This window comes from Equus przewalskii, chromosome 6, assembly GCF_037783145.1.
Source record: "Equus przewalskii isolate Varuska chromosome 6, EquPr2, whole genome shotgun sequence".
NCBI lineage: Eukaryota > Metazoa > Chordata > Mammalia > Perissodactyla > Equidae > Equus > Equus przewalskii.
The window spans coordinates 54434029-54453359 of NC_091836.1; the positions used below are offsets into that span (position 1 = coordinate 54434029).

At 41.0% G+C, this 19331-nt stretch overlaps 1 protein-coding gene across 4 annotated transcripts in view; it reads right to left on the bottom strand.

Annotated features, from left to right (window-relative positions):
- The window catches only part of FAT3 (FAT atypical cadherin 3), a 618234-nt gene that overhangs the window by 158976 nt on the left and 439927 nt on the right, over positions 1–19331 (bottom strand). The gene's annotated exons all lie outside the window — the stretch shown is intronic.

Here is a 19331-nt window from a genome sequence, read left to right on the forward strand (position 1 = left end):
CAACCATCCTTTTGCGGGTATCAGAGGAGATGCAGAGCAGGACACTCAAACTTAAGGTCATTGGTTTTACCTGCAGTGCAATTCCTCTCTGATGGGACTCAAGGCATCAGGATTGGACACAGAGAAACTGATGTTCACTTGTAGAAGTTCACTCAGAGACAAATATTTACTGAGCATCTACTATGTGTCAAGCACTAATCTAGAGGTTGGAGATTCAGTGGAGAACAATACAGACTTGGTCTCAGCCATTACTGAGTTTACAATCTGCAGAGGGTAGAGAAATAAATAATAAATAAGTAAATTTTTTAAAGATAATTTCAGGTCCTAAGTGCTACGAAGATACTTGTAATAAAAAGTAATAAAGAGTCTGACTCCACTTTTCAGTTTGACTGCTGACATCTTTCAGATCCCATCACACTCTCTTCCCCTTCTGTCCTACATCTGGGCAAGCTCATGAGAAAGCCCAGGTTTTCCCTCCTTTGGTACTGGCATGAAGTTCAAACCATGCCAGCTCCAGCTTGAGAGTGGGAACCCTCATCCAAGCCCCACCTCCACCACCATATAACCCCAAGCCAGTCTCCTTTCCCTACTTTCTCAAGCCATTTTTGGACCAGCTTGGGAGTTCACCTTGTTCTCCTCACAAAGCGCATTTTCAAGCAACAAACCCCACTATACCCTCTTGGTGAATATGTGGCATTGTGAGTCTTGATGTTTGAACCAACGTTTGGATGGAGAGTCTATCTCAGCTCTGAGGAGTGACCACATCATGAAAACAGGGCAAAGTCTCAGGATTACAAGCACAGTAAGAACAGAAGCAAGGTCTCTTGGGGCTGGGCTCAGAAATTGCACAATGTCACTTCCACTGGATGCTATTGGTCACAGCAAGTCACCAAGCCAAGTCTCTACCTCTTGATAAGGAAGAGCTTTAAAAATTTTTGGCCATTTTACAATCCATCATGACTCTAGCTGAATCCAGTTTGGCACCATGCAGTTTACCCCTTTCGTTATGAGTAAAAATCTTTTGAGGAATTTCATGACTGGTAATTTTGTCCTGATGAAGGGCTTCCCTACTCTGTAAGAGGTAAGGGCTAGGGTCCCAGTGGGCCAAGTCTTATTCACCTTATGTCCCTGTCACACTGAGCACCGAACCTGCCTATCCTAGGCACTGAAGGAATTGTGTAGAAGTGAACTAAAATCAACTTTAAGTTAAGAACAATGTAACAGCTAAAACACAGGAGTAAAAGCAAAAAAAAGACTCTGTCACTAAACACTGAAAAAAATCTTCCATATATGTTCATACATCATCTCATACATCATTCACATTTTTCAGACATTTTAAACATAGCACTATCAAACTTACGTCTCCTGTTAGGTAGGTGAGAAAGCCATTCGAGATAATTCTGACATTCTAATAACATAATTAGCTACCTGATCTGTAGGAGGGTGAGTCATCATGAGCCTCCTGACAGACCTGTGAGATGGGATAAAACGGCTCACCTTTGGAAATACAAGGCACACACCCACAATTCTATGGATGCACTTTAGCTGAAGAGCTGAATTAGGTTCCCCCACTGGAAGGCAAGCACATATATTTGACTGTGGATATTGCTGCTTTCCCTAGTCCTGAAAATGCCCTTCTGCTTTTGTATCTATTGGGTACAATATTATTGATTATGCCAGGACTATGCTAGGTTTCAGGAACAATGAAACATGCAGGGTTTTTGCCTTGAAGAAGAAGGAAACTAACAATAGTTGATATTTTGCTATAGGTAAGGCATTCTACTAATCTCTCTACATAGGCTTTCTACATAGCATTTATAAGAACTTGATGAGGTGGTTGTTATTATCCCCATTTTACAGCTGAGGATACTGAAACTATCATAGACTACAAATATGCTCTAGATCATTCAGCAAATATATGGCAGAATCTTGATTCAAACCCTGGTCAGCTGGAACCTACACCCAGGCTCTTTCCAGCCTAGAGCAACAGGTTTCTTCCAGCTATGCAAACAGGCCATGGGTTTCCATTCTCTGTTAGGACATCAGACGACTACAATAGTTATAAAAGGGAAACCACTCTCACTTCCCTCAATGAATCTCTCTCTAGATTCCATCTCTACACAGTTGCAATTCATGTGGGATGCAGGATTCATCAGACAACGTGGTCCTGGTGAGTGAACCGCCTACTCTTCGGGGTCAAATCCCAAGTACACATGCAGTGAAGAAGAAAACTAAAATGCATGGACCCTAAGTCAAACGCACCGGTGCTAGAAACAATGCAGTTGCCAGAGTGGTTACAATACGCAGAGTTAAGAACTTTACGGGAATGAGGAAAACTAAAATACATGTAAATTTATAAGAAAAAAGAAGGAGAATTATCTTTCTACATTTTTTTCAGAAAATGCTTATAATAGGCTTCTCTTTTGCACAAGAGTGGACCAATCCTGAGATCATATTCTGATGGTGAATGAGAGGGGCTAATAGAGCAGGTAGCAGCTGGCATGATGACCACATCACTTCATCTAAAGTGAAGAAACACAAATGAAGCCAACCACATTTATGATGTCTATACAGATCTGCTTCCGACAACTGTGGGAAATAACTACCCTGTGTTTCCCTTAGGTCTCCTGCTCAATCCCCAAGTTTTGCCCATTTTCCCCAGTCTCTTTTATCTTACTGATATACCCACCTGTGTTTTGGTAGCAATCTCCTTACACCTGGATCTGTCTCCTCTTAACACGCAACCTGATCTCAGTCTCTTCCTGACTCTAACGTCCCCTTTTACCAGAAAAATTATCTTTGTGTATGACTGTCATCAATATTATCCTTCTGCTCAAAAACCTTTCATTGTTCTGTACTTCCTCATATTTCTAGTCAGAACTACTACCTTGGTCTCCCCCTTCTACTGCTCTCCAAAGCCTACTTTCCTTGGCAGTTGGGCTACCCTTGTCATAATCTCCCAAGGGTGCCATATCCACCCCCTATATGTCTGTACTGGGACCATGAATACTCTCTCCTTTTCCCTTGCTCCTCTTCTTATCCAAAGCCCAGGTCAAGTCTCTTGTCCTCCATAAATACCTCCATGGTAAGTGCAGCCCTTAACTCTTACAGGACATACAAGTTCTTTCTGTTGGGTACATAATTTTATTACGTACTGTCCCACAGTTAATTATTGCTTCACTTGTTTTATTCTGGTGTCCACAACTGTTTTAGGGTAACCTTGAGTATAATTACTATGTTTTATGTGTTGGAAGTACACATGTGTGTGCGTGTGCATGTGCACATGTCTGTCTATAGTTATTTATTATATTAACCATGGTCTGTTAACCAAATCTCATACCAAATATTTATACATTCTCACAAATGATAATTTATGTAGATTTAATATCAAGAGTATTCCCAGAACATTTTATTACATTTATAGATAAATTAGATTTTTAAAAGTAGGATAGTTGCCCTATGAGCCCCAAATGAGATACAAGAAAAAATTAAGGATTTTGTCAGGTAACCCCAACAGTTATCTCCTCTTAAAGAAGCAATAAAATAATCAAGACTGGGGTTTCTAGAACAGTTGGGAATTTCATGGATGACTCATTCATTCATTCATACATTTGTTCATTCAACTAAATAGTTCCAGAATGCCTATTAAATGCCAGGTACTGTGTCAGGTATCAAGGACATTATTGGTATCAAAACTATCTGTAAACAGTTTCTATTAAGCCAAAAGGAAAATGCAATTTTGTAGGAGAAAATACATGGAAATTGTCTGATATTCCAAAGTCTAGTGATAGCTGAATTAGGCTGAGGAACAAACTTGGTTGTCTTGATACAAAGACTTGTCCAGCTCCATTTGATTTCTATTTCAATCTCTATCATCGGCACACTTTGATTGCGGTTGGTCGGAGCCATTCAATTGTCATAGATCTACTCAAATTTTCTCTGTTTCTCTTTTTTTTGTGTGTGTTGGGGAATTATAATGTGGATGGCTTGGGGGGGTAGAAATTGGGAAAGCCAGTACACTGAGCCACTGAATTTTAGTGTGGGAAGTAATGTTTCTCCACTTGTTAATGAATTCTTGGACAACTCAATGGCATCACTCCAAAAATGTCCTGCTGGAGTGGAGGATTATCTCACATGGGTCATTACACTTCCAAGCTTTAAATCTCAGAATGAGCGTTAAATTAAAATTCTCTGCACCTAGTAGGCAGAACATTGTGACACTCAAAAGATGTGAAAGTGCTAAATGAATTCTGAGCAATAATATTATCATCACTGCATATTTATTGAGCTCAACAGGGTGCTAAGTACTGAACAGACAGATAATACAAGCAGCCTATGCAAGAAAAAGTAACAGCAATAGTCTTATAAGAACTCACCCATTCATCTGCTTTAGGAATAGACAGTGTAACTAGACTTGTTAGAAATAGTCTCCTCTTTTCAAAAGTATCCTCAAGTTTCTCTATGCTTTTGTTTGATTTGAAAGTGGCCGATTTTCTACAGTTACCATTTATGAATGTGGCCAAGACTCCCAATTTCAAAATTACCATAAGAATGTTGCAAGCATTAAACTGAAGAACTTCATCCCCTTGCAAAGGGAAATTACAAATGGATATTTTTGGGAAATCTTAAATAAATCAGTTGCAAAATATGACATACATATCATTATATTTTTTATTCAACTGGGAAAATATGCACTTCCAAAATTAATAGTATTGCTCGTTTTAACCAGCCTTCAATTTTCTGAAAAAAATACATACATCTGAAAGCCAAAAGAATTTAAATAGTTTAGTCTAAAATTAAAGAGTGCAAATATTCAAAGTTAAAGCATCAAGCAAATTTCCTATTTTTAGCAAATCTAGACACAAAGAGAGGAAGAGTTAAAGTACAGTATACCCAATATGTCTGCGCAAGAACCAATATGCATGTGGATGAGCACAAAGAATACCTTTGCATATACAGAAACTAATTGAATTTCAGAATCCTGATTTTCTTTATTTAAATGCCAGCCCATCAGGGTTATAAGAAAAAAAATTAAGCACTTTAGAGAAAATGGGTTATAAACTGTCATTGTTGAGTTTAGTATTCTGACAACTTTGAAAGTAACTATAAGGTAATTTCCCAAGTTGGTAGCTAAAATAATGGAACATCTGGATGCCATTGAAATATATGACAATCAAGGAGAGAACAGAAAAGCAGTGGGAACAATGCTTTTCCTTTGCTTGTAATTCTTTGTGGTTTTGAACTCTTGCTCCAAACCGTGGTTGTGGCAGTCAAGGGTGGCTCCCTTCTCAAAGATTCACCCTTCATTCCTGATTGTCTGAGTCCATCCCTGGGCCTCCTTATCATATACAGAAGCTGCACTTTCCATGGGCTTGCCTTTTTAATCTGCTGTCAAACCTTATGCCTGAACATCTGTGTGAAGTGATAAGCAGTGTACAGTCATAGGTAAATTGGTCAGAGTGCTGATTTCAACCTTGTAGGCTGAGTCTGACCTATAGAAATGTGGCATCTCCAGATAATACCATTTATTAAGCAACCACAGAGTCCAGTGCATTCTGTCCTTCTGGGGACAAGTGACCCTATCGTGATCGACATAATGACGTTGAACTGTAAAGACAAATGATCCAGATACATATGTCTTAGCAACTGGCAACCTCATAGACAGTGCTTCCTTCTATGGTTTCTGGACTGGCTTTGTCATTTGTCAGATGTCTAAAGTTATATATTATGTTGTTGGAAATATCTAGGCACGGGCCTATATAGCTAAAGCTCCTCCCAGATAAGAGCTAATTTTAATTGAGTTGAGATTCATTTTCTCCTTCTTCTGTCTAACCATAATAAAGAGAAGGGGGAAAGAACATTTTTTCAATCCAATTCAGCCAATACTTTGAGTCTAATAGGCATAACCTCAATGTCAAGAGGAAAACAAAAATAGTCAATAAGGATCTTGTAATCTATGGTCTCACAACCAGACACACATTCATGAATTATATATTTCTTTACATTTTTCCCCTCAAAAAGGGACATTTCATAGAAGCTTATTATTTTTCCTGCCCTCCCTTACTAAAAACCACACTGCAAGGTTGTCTGAAAGCGAAGTCTCTCTGAGTACAGAGATGACTTATTCTTGGCATGCACACCAGAGTCTTTCCAGAGTCCCTTTTATTTAACAGCTCCAAGTTGGAACTGAGGTGGCATGTGGAAGGGCTGCCCTTCTTTCTACCAGTTCTACTGGCATCATCTGATGGGATTTTGCTTTTAAACATGGGAAGGCATATGTGCCCTCTCAAAGACATGTCAAGCCTCAGCTGCAGTTTGGTTTGGATCCTTTCCCTCCTTTTACACCACAATTTGTCACGAGTGGAGAATGCAGACAGCTATGCCAAATGTGAATGTCACTTGCATGCCCACATTTGGCAAATGTTTACCCAAATCTTTAATTTGGGATTTAAATAGTCCATTTTCTAGTAGATGATTTCTCAGGTACTGTTTAGTGCTGAAATTTTATGATCCTGTGGGATTTATATGCACTTTTGTGAAAAGATGCTTATAATATGTCATTTTGCCTTCAATGAGAAAATATTAAAGGTAGAATATTAATTTACAATGGAAGAGAGGGGGCAAACATTCAGATGTCTAAGGTTACAAATTTATGTTACATGTTCAGGTTTCTGATATAATTTTCCAAATGACATGAGTTAACATCCAATAGTCTTTTTTTCGAGTGTTTCAGAGAGATTTATGTAAAAATTCTCCTGTGCTGTATAATTTTTCCTTCAATAAGTGGATACTATAAGGTAAAGCATTACAACTCCAGCCAACAGAAAGATTTGTTCACATTTGTGGGTGGTCTGGTCAAGGGTCTGAAGTAATCTGCTAAACAACATGAGATCATGTCCAGGGCCGTTCTCTCAGCTGATCCACAGGCAGGAAGGAGGGTAAGTAAACATGTGCCTGGCAGTGGGCACCCAAATGACACTACAGAAGTGTGAGCAGGGAAGCTAGGGGGCTGGGCTGTATCCATGCAGCTTTCCAGAAAAAGTGAAGGATGATCCACTACTTAAGGTCATTAAAAACCCTACCACGGACTGCTCTTTAATGCAATTCCACACCCCCAAAAAAGAACATATTGAATGTGAATTTGCTAAGAAAGAAAAATATCCACAATAAATTGATAGATGAAAAAAGGGGGTTACAAAACAATATGTATAATATTATTTCAATCTTTCTACTAGAAATTGGACAAATTTTATGCAGGATTATATACAATATATGAGCTTAGATACATAAATGCAAAAAAAGTTCTGAAAGTTTATACTCTAAAATGTAAACAGTGATCATCATTGTATTGGGAAATTATGAGTGTTAAATTCTTCTCTTTTGCTTTCTCTCTCTCTTTCTTTCTTTCTTTTTTTTTTTTTTTACAATGAACGTGTATCATATATTACACGTTTCTGGTACATCATAGTTACATGTTTCTAATTATTCTATAGTCAGAAATAACTGTATTTAAAAAAATCCTATCATAGGCACTATGTAGTTTCTAAAAGAAGAGTTTCGAAATAGACTCCAATTTTCTCCCTTTCACTGAGGTGTATATACACATCCTTTAAACCACTAGAAATTGAGTTCACTCTTCCTTACATATTGATGTCCTTGTGATATGACAGAACTTTTAAATGAATTGCTCCTGGAAGCATGATTCTTGAAGACGGGAAATGGTTTTGCGCATGTATCAAAGCACACATCATGGATCTGTCATGGCCTCGCACAGAGTGATCGGTAATTCTTTATCCTGAGGTGCAGCAAGCATGTCGTGGCTACCACTGATAGAGACAGAACATCTCCTGTTGTAAAAATGCTAAATAAAAACTCCATCATATTCTCTAGCTGGAACCAAAGAAGCACGTCTCTAACCCCTTCGTTCTACAAGAGCCCTGTCTCCTGCTGGACAGGCTATCATGTTGCTTTAAATTTAACTGCTGACTTTCTGATTTCTCACTTACCTAATAAGAAAAAGTCTAAGGATGGTAATGATAGAACATGTAAAACCAAGACTTTGTCAAACTTATTCTCAGTAGTAAAGAGGTTGTCCCTAAACCGTGAAGAGAAAAATCCAGTCACTTGGTGTCCCGTGGGATGCCAAAAGTTGCTTTCACTGCCTTCAATTTTAAAACAAGACAAGAACTAAGTCAGTATCTCTTTATGTGGAGAAAGTTAAAAGACTTTTTAAGAACATGGGGCATGATCAGTACTCATTGCCTAATTTAGTGTCCTCATGAAGCTTCTTAAGAGGGCTATTAATAAGCACTTAAACATTTTTTAAAATGTTGAGCTTTTTCATTTTATTTGAAAAGTAGTATCCTAAAAGTAGATTTTATCTCAATTACATAATAGCAAATCATACATTAGCATGTGTCTTAGCCCCACATCCAAGTTTAAGATTTATCAGCATCATTAGAAGTGTATAGTGGCATGCCAGGAATTATAACAGGGCACCTCATGAAATATCTACGATCTCCCTTCTGAATTATATATTTATGATCTCCTGAGGATGATAGATTTCAGGTAGGTAAATGTGATTTAGGAACTGTTTTAAGGCTCCAAACACACACTGGGGTTGGCAAGCAGCCTCGGTACCGACTGGGATGCAGGGGGATGAAACCTTCTCTTTCCTACATGTCAGTGGGCGTTGCAAGAGGCCTGCGAACCTCTCCCCCAGGCACCTACTTTCTGTGGATCTCTGGGCAGTACAGATCACTGTACCTTGGGAGCACTGATTATCTTGTTTGTGGATTACCTGAAGTCCTAAATTTAAAAGTTTCACCAACATTCGTTGAGTTCCTATGATCTCCTAGCTATCGTGCCAGGTGCTGGAGGTACAAAGAGGAGAGAAACTCTCAGGAGAGGAGTTCCTTAGTTCTGGTCCTCCATCCTACTGTTGGCCTTCACCAAAGGCAGGACCAGGAAGAAGAGGATGCAGAATCTTCAGGGAGCTCATCCTGCAGCTTGCTAACACAGCTGAGGATGGCCTGAAGGAGAGATGGAGCTTGAAACTACTAAGGACAATGAATTTTGAATTATGGTTCTGTCGCTGAGTATTAACCATGCTGTGGATTACCTCCACTGAAAATCTCCTGACTACTCACGACCAGTTTATTATTTCCACACAAGTGATGTTTTGACATCTGAATGAAACAGAGAAAAATTCCCATTATATGTTTAAATATTAAACACACTTACTGCATTAACAACTAAACATGATTTAAGGCCTTAAAGTGGTTATGATTTTGAGGGAAAGCTACGGAGGTAGTGACAAGGCTGGGTAGGCCTGGAGATGGCTAGCCTGGAGAAGTTAGCTATCTGTCCCAGGCTAGTCTCAAGAATAACTAGTTTCTTGAGACCTTGGAGCTTTGACAATGCTACAGCTCTGCCATTTGAGCTTGGATGCCTTTGCCTCCATCTCAGATTCTGACTTAGAAAGCCAAGAGGACTGCAGGTCCTCCAGGAGAACCTCAGTGACTTTCTTTATAGCCAGGCCAGAACCGTGGTTGACTCTTCATTCAGCTTATCTTATGAGGATGAGCTGTTTCAATTTACAAGGTCACAGTCCATTTAAACGCATGCTAGCAAAGGAAAGATGACAAATCTCTGAAGCTTTGAGCTCTTCTTCAGAAAAGGAAGGAAGGAATTAATACTCTTTTGAGTGTATGAACTACTCTAAACACATGCATCAATGCTATCTCATTAAAGTAGCCTACGTATGTTCAACAACTATGAGCCAAACTATAAACACAATGCATAAAATAACGCACTAAGTGTCCTGAATTCTGCCACAGGACGACTCCTCCAGGAATCACAAGGAAAAATTTTACACTTGTAATCATAATAGCTAACATATACTAAACACTTAACATGTGAAATGTACATGCAACATGCCAATCCTCATAAAATCCTATGAAGAAGGTATTATTATTATTGTCCCAATTTTGCAGGTAAGGAAACTAAGGCTAGATAGATTAAGACAGGTTACACAGCTAGTGAGTGGCTAGGTCTGTCTGTCTCCAAATCCTGAACTTTAACCATCTCTGTTTACATCTGTGGTACAGATTAGTTTGATATAAACTTTAAAAGGACTATTATAATTATGACATTATTTTATAAGAAATGTTTGCTTTCTCACTAAGTTAGATTGAGCGACTGTGTAAAATACACACGGTGCTTTCATCCAAAAAGATGAAATAACCAAATTTATTACAGGTTTTCTCAATTTTAAAGGAACTGATGGTATTTGCCCCAACATACCAACCTATTTTCCTTGGCCCTAACATCCAAGACTCTCCTGACTTATCTTCCTTATAGTGATCTGCATCCTGCTGACAGCCCTCTCAGCATTTCACTAAATCAGTCTTGCCACAAAATAGATGAGGTTGGTAGCCCCTGATTTGCCACAAAAGCAAGTCACTTGAAAGGTCTCCAAACAATGGCTCATTTGAACAAAGCTGTCTGCAGCAAGCAGGAAGCTAGCCAAAGGAGTTTTTCCTTTTTATTAATAGAGGCACATGAATCGGAATCTCATGTTCTGAACCCTCTGCTGTTACATTTTTTATTTTCCCACAGACAGACTTAAAGTGTTCAACCAGGTCATACACATCTGGTGTTAGGCACGGGCTTGGATGGTTTCTGAAGGGTCCAAATGAAATCGGACTAGATGGATCATTCCGTATCAGAGAGTGTGCTGCACAAGATAAACTAGGAAAGCAACACATTGGAAAAAAAGGGAAAAGGGGCTTCGAATCACAGGCAGAAGGTCAATTTATCATCACTGTGCTACGGGGAGAAGCCAGCCCCGGCTTCCGGGATTTGTGATTCACAGTGGGGAGCTCTCATGATTGTTCAGAGCCATGGAGGGAAATCTGAACCTCTTCTCTGAGGAAGAATAAGCCATTGGTGTGACATCAGACCCACAGGGTAAGAGCTTCTCCTCCACACCCCCACAGGACCCAACCAGCACCTGCCCTAGGAGCTGGAAGGAAGCAGCAGCACAGCACCACATTCGGAAACCATTCACAAGGTGAAAACAAAAGCAGAGCCTCCGCTCCTGCAGCCTGAGTGCCCAGCTCAACAAGCTGTGACCCGCCTGGAGCAATTATCAGGCCAAGCAGCACCCAGTCAGCAGAGCGCAAAAGCCGGCTCATTTCCATTCCCAGGCTGAGCCACCGGATGGATGGACCTTCTCAGGTCCGGGGGAACAGGTTTCATGAACTGTTGCTCTACTAATTAGTGTTCAGATTTAAGGGGAAATAAAACAAACGCAACCTTTCACAAACAGGTACATTAGAAGTGGTTATTTGTGGAGTCAAGGATATATTCCAGACAACTCTCCTAGAGTATAGAAGTGTTTGCCTGCAGATTATTAACTTGGAGGCTAACCAGGGGCACAAACAAGCAAAGCTAAGAAATGAACTGCCAGCCGTAGACACAGCACACGTGCAGCTCCATGTAATCCAAGGACCCAAAGCAACCCCTCCCTTCCTCGGTTCAGATGGAGATGGGTGGGAAGAGAGCCCTCAGCTGAGATCCTAACCGAGTCCTCACACTCGGTCATTTCAAACCTCAACAGGGTTCTCTTAAGACTCAGCCCTGGGCCTATTCCTTATATTTTTATGGGTCCAAAGGGGCTCATTGAGAAAAAATGTGGAGTGAAGAGATGACAAGAAACTAATTGCATTGTACAGTATATGTGAATTACTTCCATTGCGAGAGGATTACAAATTATGAGGTAGGTAAGAAAAGAAATCTTCCTTTATAGCAAATGGTGCAAAACAGAGCTCATTGGCTTACACAGTGTTAAAAAAAATGAAGGTGTCAACATCTCATATAGCGAGATTTGGCACGTCGATCTGATTTAGTTTCTTTTGAAAACCATAAGACTTTCTGATGAAATTGGGCCTACCTGCTTCCATATCTGTCACTGGCTGAGCCTCTTTAGAAGGTGACACCCACCATATTTCCCCAGTCTACCCCTAGCTGCACACATGCTGCTCCTCTGAATTATCCGCCCAGCCCTGTGGGCATCTTGCAATCTCTGTTTTGAACAAGCTATCTCTGAGAATCAATATTTGCTTTGAAAAATTTGTTTGTGTATCTGATTCAATATTTAGGCTTTGGTCAACTGGGAAGACAAAGTGGTAGTGGTATGTCTGCAATTTACACTGCTGGGAAAGTCTCACAAAGGGTCGTTTTTAAAGGGCCGCACCAACCTAGACTGTTCTGCAGGAACTGGAATGGCAACCCTTGCTCTTACCTCATATGCCCATGTGCACACACACAGACACATACACCACCACCACCAGTATCACCACCACCAATTCTCCTCATTTAACTGGACTGAAGTGCCAAAGGCCACCCCTGACTGGCCTGCTGAACCCTCCTGGGGCACTATGTAAGACTTAAGAGTGACACTGATTTAGAAAAACCTCTTGCTGGGGAGGGGTTTGTTCTTGAGCGAGAACAATTCCTGTGGGTAAAGGGACAGGACTTCTGGGGAAAGATGCCCTGGAAACCCTTACAGAAGAGAGTGGGAAAGCAGGTGCTCAGGAAGGCAGGCATGTGAGGTGAGGTGGCAGTTAGGAACCAACGGATGCCAAGAGATGGCCTTCTGGGATGAATTTTAACTTGGGGGCTACTTCTCCCTTGAAGTATGGAGCATGGAGCATGGAAAGAATGGCATTTAGATGGAGGTTTTAGCCTCCCACACTGTATAGTTGCCCCAGACCCTTAGTAAAGTCTGATGCATGTATACAGCCTTGTAAGGTGGTGGTGTGAGAAGAGAGGGGGCAGGGACAGACCAGTAAATGAAGTCTGGCCTGCTGCATTAGTTTGTTAGGACTGCCATAGCAAATGCCTGAGACTTGGGGCTTAAACAACAGAAATTTATTTTCTCACAATTCTAGAGGCTGGAAGTGTGAGTTGAAGGTGTCAGTAGGGTTGGTTTCTTATGAGGCCTCTCTCCCTGGCTTGTAGATGTCTGTCTTCTCCCTGTGTCTTGACCTGGCCTTCCCTCCGTACATGTCTGTGTCTAAATTTCCTCTTCTTATAAGGACACCGGTCATATTGGATCAGAGCCCATCTTAATGACCTCATTTTAACTTGTTTACTTCTTCAAAGACTCCAAACACAGTCACATTCTGTGATACTGGGGGTTAGGACTTCAAAACATGAATTCGGAAGGGATACAATTCAGCTCCTAATACCTGCTCTACAGTCACTCTTCACTGGACTCCAAGCTGGGACGCACAGTGTGGGCACAGCATCCTCTCAGGTGACTTTGTGCAGGAGCTCAGGGCAGTGCCCAGCAGGAGAGCAAGCCCCTGTCCAGAGCTAGGCTGGCAGTGAAGAGCAGAGTAGGAGGCTCTGAGGAGCAGCTGAGGGAGTAGTGAATGAACACCCAAAGAGTATAAGAGAAAACCTCCTCATACATGGATATGCTGATCCTTGAGGGTGGGCTGCCCTGACACCTGGTAAGTCTGTTAAAAAACACGAGTGGGAAAAGGTGCTTCAATTTGCCACATTTCAATGTGCTGATGGATGTTTAGGGCCTTATCTGTTCTATAAAAAGAGGAAGACCTATACTGGACACTACTATGAAGTGGTTGCATGACCTTGGATCTCTCTCTTCTCTTTTCTAGTTCTCAGTTTCTGCATCTACATAATGGGAGAGAAGCAGTTTAGATGATATGAATGAAAAACAGCCCCTTGATGCCAAGACAGCAGTAACTGTAGTAGCTCATGAATAATCAGCAGTTTAGTCTGTAACTGACCTCAGTGTGAAAGGCAAAGACAACGACAAAAAGGTATGGTAGGAAAAACACACTAATACCAATAACAGAACCTTAGTGCCTAGCCAAACGCCGAGCCCTGAATAAGCATTTGATAAAGCTTTTAAGACAGGAAGAAAGGACGGAGTCAGTTTCCATGAACTTTATTGAAGTTGACACAACATGAATATGAACAACTGAGGCTTGAGAAGGCGGGTCCTAGAAGGATGGAGTGGGAAGAGAGGGGGTGGTGCTCTCTTGGGAGCTCTAGAAAACAGAAGTCACGACCACTCTCCTTCTAAGTAAGGGTGGTACCTGCTTCAGGGCTGTTTTTGTGTACAGGTACACCATCCTTTTGAGGGCCTGCTGGTGCTTCCCACAAAGTTTTTTGAGGGTGGCAGAAAAAAGAACCTGCTAAGAGAAACTTCCATCTCTCTTGGAGTTAAATCATCAAAGTATGGATTGCTTAATGGATTGAAATAGGCCGGCAATTCTTCACCACCAGAAATTACCATCATTTCAAAAGCAGACGCTTACAAGAGTAAGAAAGCACTGAGGATGTGCACTCACCGAAGAAATCAATTTGCATCCTAAGGCAAGAGGAAATGTTATAAAAACTTACCAAAGAGCAGTATTTTTTTCTCTCAGAAAATAAAACTATAAAAAGGGATGAGAATTTCAGACAGGAAGAAAAATAGTCACATGAGGTACACCTTACAGAGGACGATGGATGAGTATGCTAAAGAGACAGATACTGAATAATTTACATTCCTATAGATGTAGCGTATTCCTCTGGAATGTGTTTTGTTATTTATACCAACTGCACTATAAAGTCTCGCCACATTCTCTGGGCTACTTCAAGTTACACGCTCACACACACAACATAATTTCTCATCTGCTGTCTTTATAATGGTTACTGGGCCTTGTCATCTTTTTTGATTTGCAAATAAAATACCTTCTCTTCTCTTTCGGAGACTTTTATCAGAACCATCCAGCCTTGAACAGAGAAGCATCTTGAGATCAAAAGCGAGGGAAAAGAATACTCTTTCAGCAAGTAAGATAAAGATTCACACATAATTAAGCCAGGACTATAGGCTTATTTAAGTGGATATATCTTTTAAGAACAATTGAACTGCTATATCCTAATCAAACTCCTGGGATCGGTGCTGAAAAGGAGGGAATTGACAAGGTGTTTGTTGAGGACAGAGGAGAAGGGAGGGGATGGGAAGGAGGGAGGGACAAACAATGGTTTGTAGTATCCACGTGTGCCAGGCCCTCTGTGTAGTTCATCCATGAGGTAAGGATTATTAACCTCATTTTACAGATAAGAAAATGGAGGACCAAAGTTAACGTGACAAAGTAGATGGAAAGAGGCAGAGTGTTCCATTCTTTTTGTCTTTGAGTCCATGCACTCTTCTGTGTGCTGATACCCCCTGCCCCTCCATGATCTCATCTGGGAATAAAATAAAGGTCTGAGAGTAAACATTCATTCACAGGACATTTATTAAGTGTCCTCTGTTTCCCAGACACTGGACTCCATGCTCTGAATACAGGGATGAGTAAGACAGTCGGTGCCGGCAACAGCCCTCATGGTTCACGGAATACATCATCTAACAGGCGGCGTCCTGAGCACTTTTCACTGGTCATTTCATATACTCTTTATACCAACCCTACGTTAGGAATTGTTATCCCCAATTTACCAATGAGGGAATGGGTGTCCAGAGAGGTTCAACAGCCTCTGTAAACTCTGAGCAGTCCCCAAATATAATCTCAGGGCTGCCTGAATTTACGATCCATGATTTCCCACAGTACTTTCATCCACTATCTTGATAAATCAAGTTTCATGCCCACAAGGAGTTTAAATCCAGTAGGTGAGAAAGCAATCTACACAAGTGCTTATAACAGAAGGAAGAATTGGTACATTTATTCCCTTATTCCCCAGCTGCCTTCTATGATAATGAGGTAATCAGAGTAAAGTCACAACCACTAGGCTAACACACTAATTCCCTATTTAGTCTGTGCATCCATTATGAACTGTCTGCAGCTATTTGCTGGAATTAGCCTTCTCCCCCTGCTATAATCATAACCGGCTATCAAGGAATGTATATGACTTTGAATAAGTGGGCTGAAAATTCCATATTTTTGATTTTATAGGAGGGATAGAAGATCAGGCCAATATTTTCACATAACAGACTTCCAAATTAGGCAAGAGTTAACACTTAGAATTCACCAAAGAAATACAAGCTGTACTTGTGAGTTTTTCTACAGTTCTTTGCTGCTCTTGTTTCTCTAGCAAGTCCCTTGGATTCTGATAATGATAACTTCTTTTAGAGTCATATATTTCAGGTGAATGCTCATAGACTCGAAAACCCTGATAGCCCATCACAGGCAAGCTAAATATCTTTAATTAATGTACAGGCAGAGTACCAGCAGTATACAATTAAAGGGCCTTCTATCATGGGGATAGCAAACTATAAACAAATCATTAATGGCCTCCTGGTTACCTATTCAGAAGTGTACCTGCCAGGTCAGCTTCTAAATGAGTCCTTTCAAGAGGAGTCAATTTTATTTCATAGGGAAGGAGAGAGATGAAATAGAGCCAGAAGGTTAATATGAGTTTAAGAGGAGCGTAGGGTTATCTTGGCAATTAAAGGCTCTCGAAGAGGTTAATTACCCACACCTAGCACTTACAACTCACACAGTGTATCAGCAGTTACAAAATTTGTGTACAGCAGAGAACTCTATTCTGTACTCTGATTGATATTATTTTACTCATTTTTTTTGCAGGGCTGAGTTAAAGCAATATTCTTTCCATAATCCATTCAGAAAAAAAGAAATGAATGTCATTCATACCATCACAGCAATGTTAGGTAGAAAAAAACAATGTGGCCAAGAATTGCACACTTTAGAGAGTAAGAACAAGAGAGTGTATGCATGAGACAGAAAAAAGGGAGAGATAGGGGCTGGCCCAGTGGTATAGTGGTTAAGTTCGCACGACCTGCTTTGGCAACCTGGGGTTCACGGTTTTGGATCCCAGGCGTGGAGCCACACACTGCTTGTCAAGCTATGCTGTGGTGGTGTCCCACATACAAAAAATAGAGGAAGATTGGCACAGATATTAGCTCAGGGACAATCTTCCTCATTAAAAAAGAAAACAAAAAGGAAAGACAGAGTGAGAGAGAGGGAGAGATTGAAATTCAACTGGTTTTTGAAACCTTAGCAGAAGAGTTTACTAAATGGAAGAGCACATAGGATGGGGATCCTGGGAGGTGGGCAGAGCAATTGTGTATATTTGAGGGCAAGCTGGTATGGCTCAGATGACCCACAGTTTTTAAAATCTCCACTCTGAAAACTTTAGGAAAGCCGGTTTGCTGCTTGTCAGCCAGAATCACGATGCGATTTGTATTAGACAACGACTCCCTTTGACCCACTGCCTTCACTCTGTTGAAATAAATTTCTAGGCCCAAGATGGAACTGGTCCTGCTGGGGGCCACGCCAGCAAACTGAAACTTAGATAACTTGTGTTTCTGTAAATGCTCTCCTTGACCAGAAACGCAGGATATCTAGTCGGCCAATCCCTAAACGCCAAGCCAACTTTGGGCTCTACTTATTTCCTTGTTCCTTCTCACCGCAAACAAGGTTGACTATGTGGCCCCAGCTGATAAGATATTTTCTGTTTTTTTCTTCCTTGTTCTTTACTCTTTATCCTATGAAAGCTTCCTGCCTTCCACCCATTTTGCAGTTCTCCAAATGGAGACAGTCTGCTTCATGAAGTATTAAAGTTTGATTCCATCACCTAAATTATCTTCCTTAATCATTTTTTAACAACCCTCAACCAAACCACCACCATCTCTCACCTGGCTCTCTCTAAAAGCCCCGCCTAGTCTCCTTGCTACTTGTGCCCTGCTCCAGACCATCTCGGCCCAGCAGAGGGGCCAGTGAGGTCTGACACTGGCAATCATATCATAGTTTTCCACTGAACTCAGGAAAACAATCAGAATCCTTACTACAGCCCTGTTTGCTTTCTCCAACTTGATTTCCTACCACCTTTACCCCCTTCACCTTCATACCCTGAATCACACTGACCTTGGTCATCACACTGCCCTTGAACAGAATCTTGGCTTCACATGACCAAACATCAGCTACTCAAAGAGGCCCTCCTAACCAGTCTCCTAAATGTTGCCTACCACCCCCTCACTCTCAGGCACTATCATGAAACCTTCTTTGAATGGCCTCAGAGAGCTTGCATCTGAAGTTATAGCATTCATTCAATTATCATGTGCCTCCCTAGCCTTCCTGTTCACTCTATCTCCACAATGTAGGACAGTCCCTGGGACCCGGTGGAGACCAGCGGTTGCCGCCTGTGGCTCCTTCTGCACACCAGTTCCTTGGAGCTACTATCCATCTTAGAGTGTGGAGATGAAGTCGCATCTTTAGGAGTGTTCAGGTATTATGACACCATAGAATAATTAAAATCACAATGATTATAATTACACTTTACTGAGCACCTACTTAGCACCAGATAATGGACTGAATGTTTTCCACATATTTCATATTTTAATCTCCCAACAACCCTATGAGGTTGGTAACTGCTACGCTCCACTACTTTCCTAGGCAGATTATACCGGGTACTGAGAAGTGATGTTCCAGACCCATCTGTGTTAGTCTAAAGAATCAAAATGTTTCGTCCGTATTTACGTAAGTCTGTAAAGGATGTGAACCCATTAAGGATTCTTTTGGGGAGTGCATTTAAACGTCTGGAAAACACTCTTGCGGCTTTTCCTGACAGTCATACTGTACCACACACGGCCTAAGCACACCATCTTTTCAGGCAGAAGGCAGTAGGTGATCTCAGGTAGATTCCCCAGCTAATGGGACAACCTCCCTCTTCCCTGCTGGAAGGTAATGGGTTCAACTATCTGAGAACACAGCCTCTCCAGGAGTCCTGGACCCTCTGCTGCAGAGGAAAGGAACACATAAATCTAAAACGAGGTGTTATTATTCTGGCAAACGTACTCTACTCCTGGACCAGGTACGTACTGCAGCCCATTAGTATGATTTTGAAAAAAGAATTATAATAATTATTTTTTGGCAGCCTGGAGTCTTTCATCTTTATGAGAGGATAGTAATGTTTTAAAAGGATTATCATAGTGCCACGTGATAATAATAATAATAATCCTTTATTATGTGTAATGCTTTAAAATTTTAAAAATACTTTGATATGAAATATAAGGTTTGATCCTAATCGTGATCCTTTGAGATATATGGAGTAGTAATTACTTGCCACATTTCACAGCAGGGGAAACTGAGGTCAGGGCAATTAAACAGCTTCTAAGGATTCAAGCTAATCATGGCAGGGGCACTCCAGGGCCCATGGTCACTGATTCCTAGTGCAGTCTTCTTTAAATAAATCATTACTGGTGAACTGAGTTAAAAAAGAACACCACAGGAGATCTGAGGGGTGGGAGTGTATGTGTATGTGTGTGTGTGTGTGTGTGTGTGTGTGTCTGT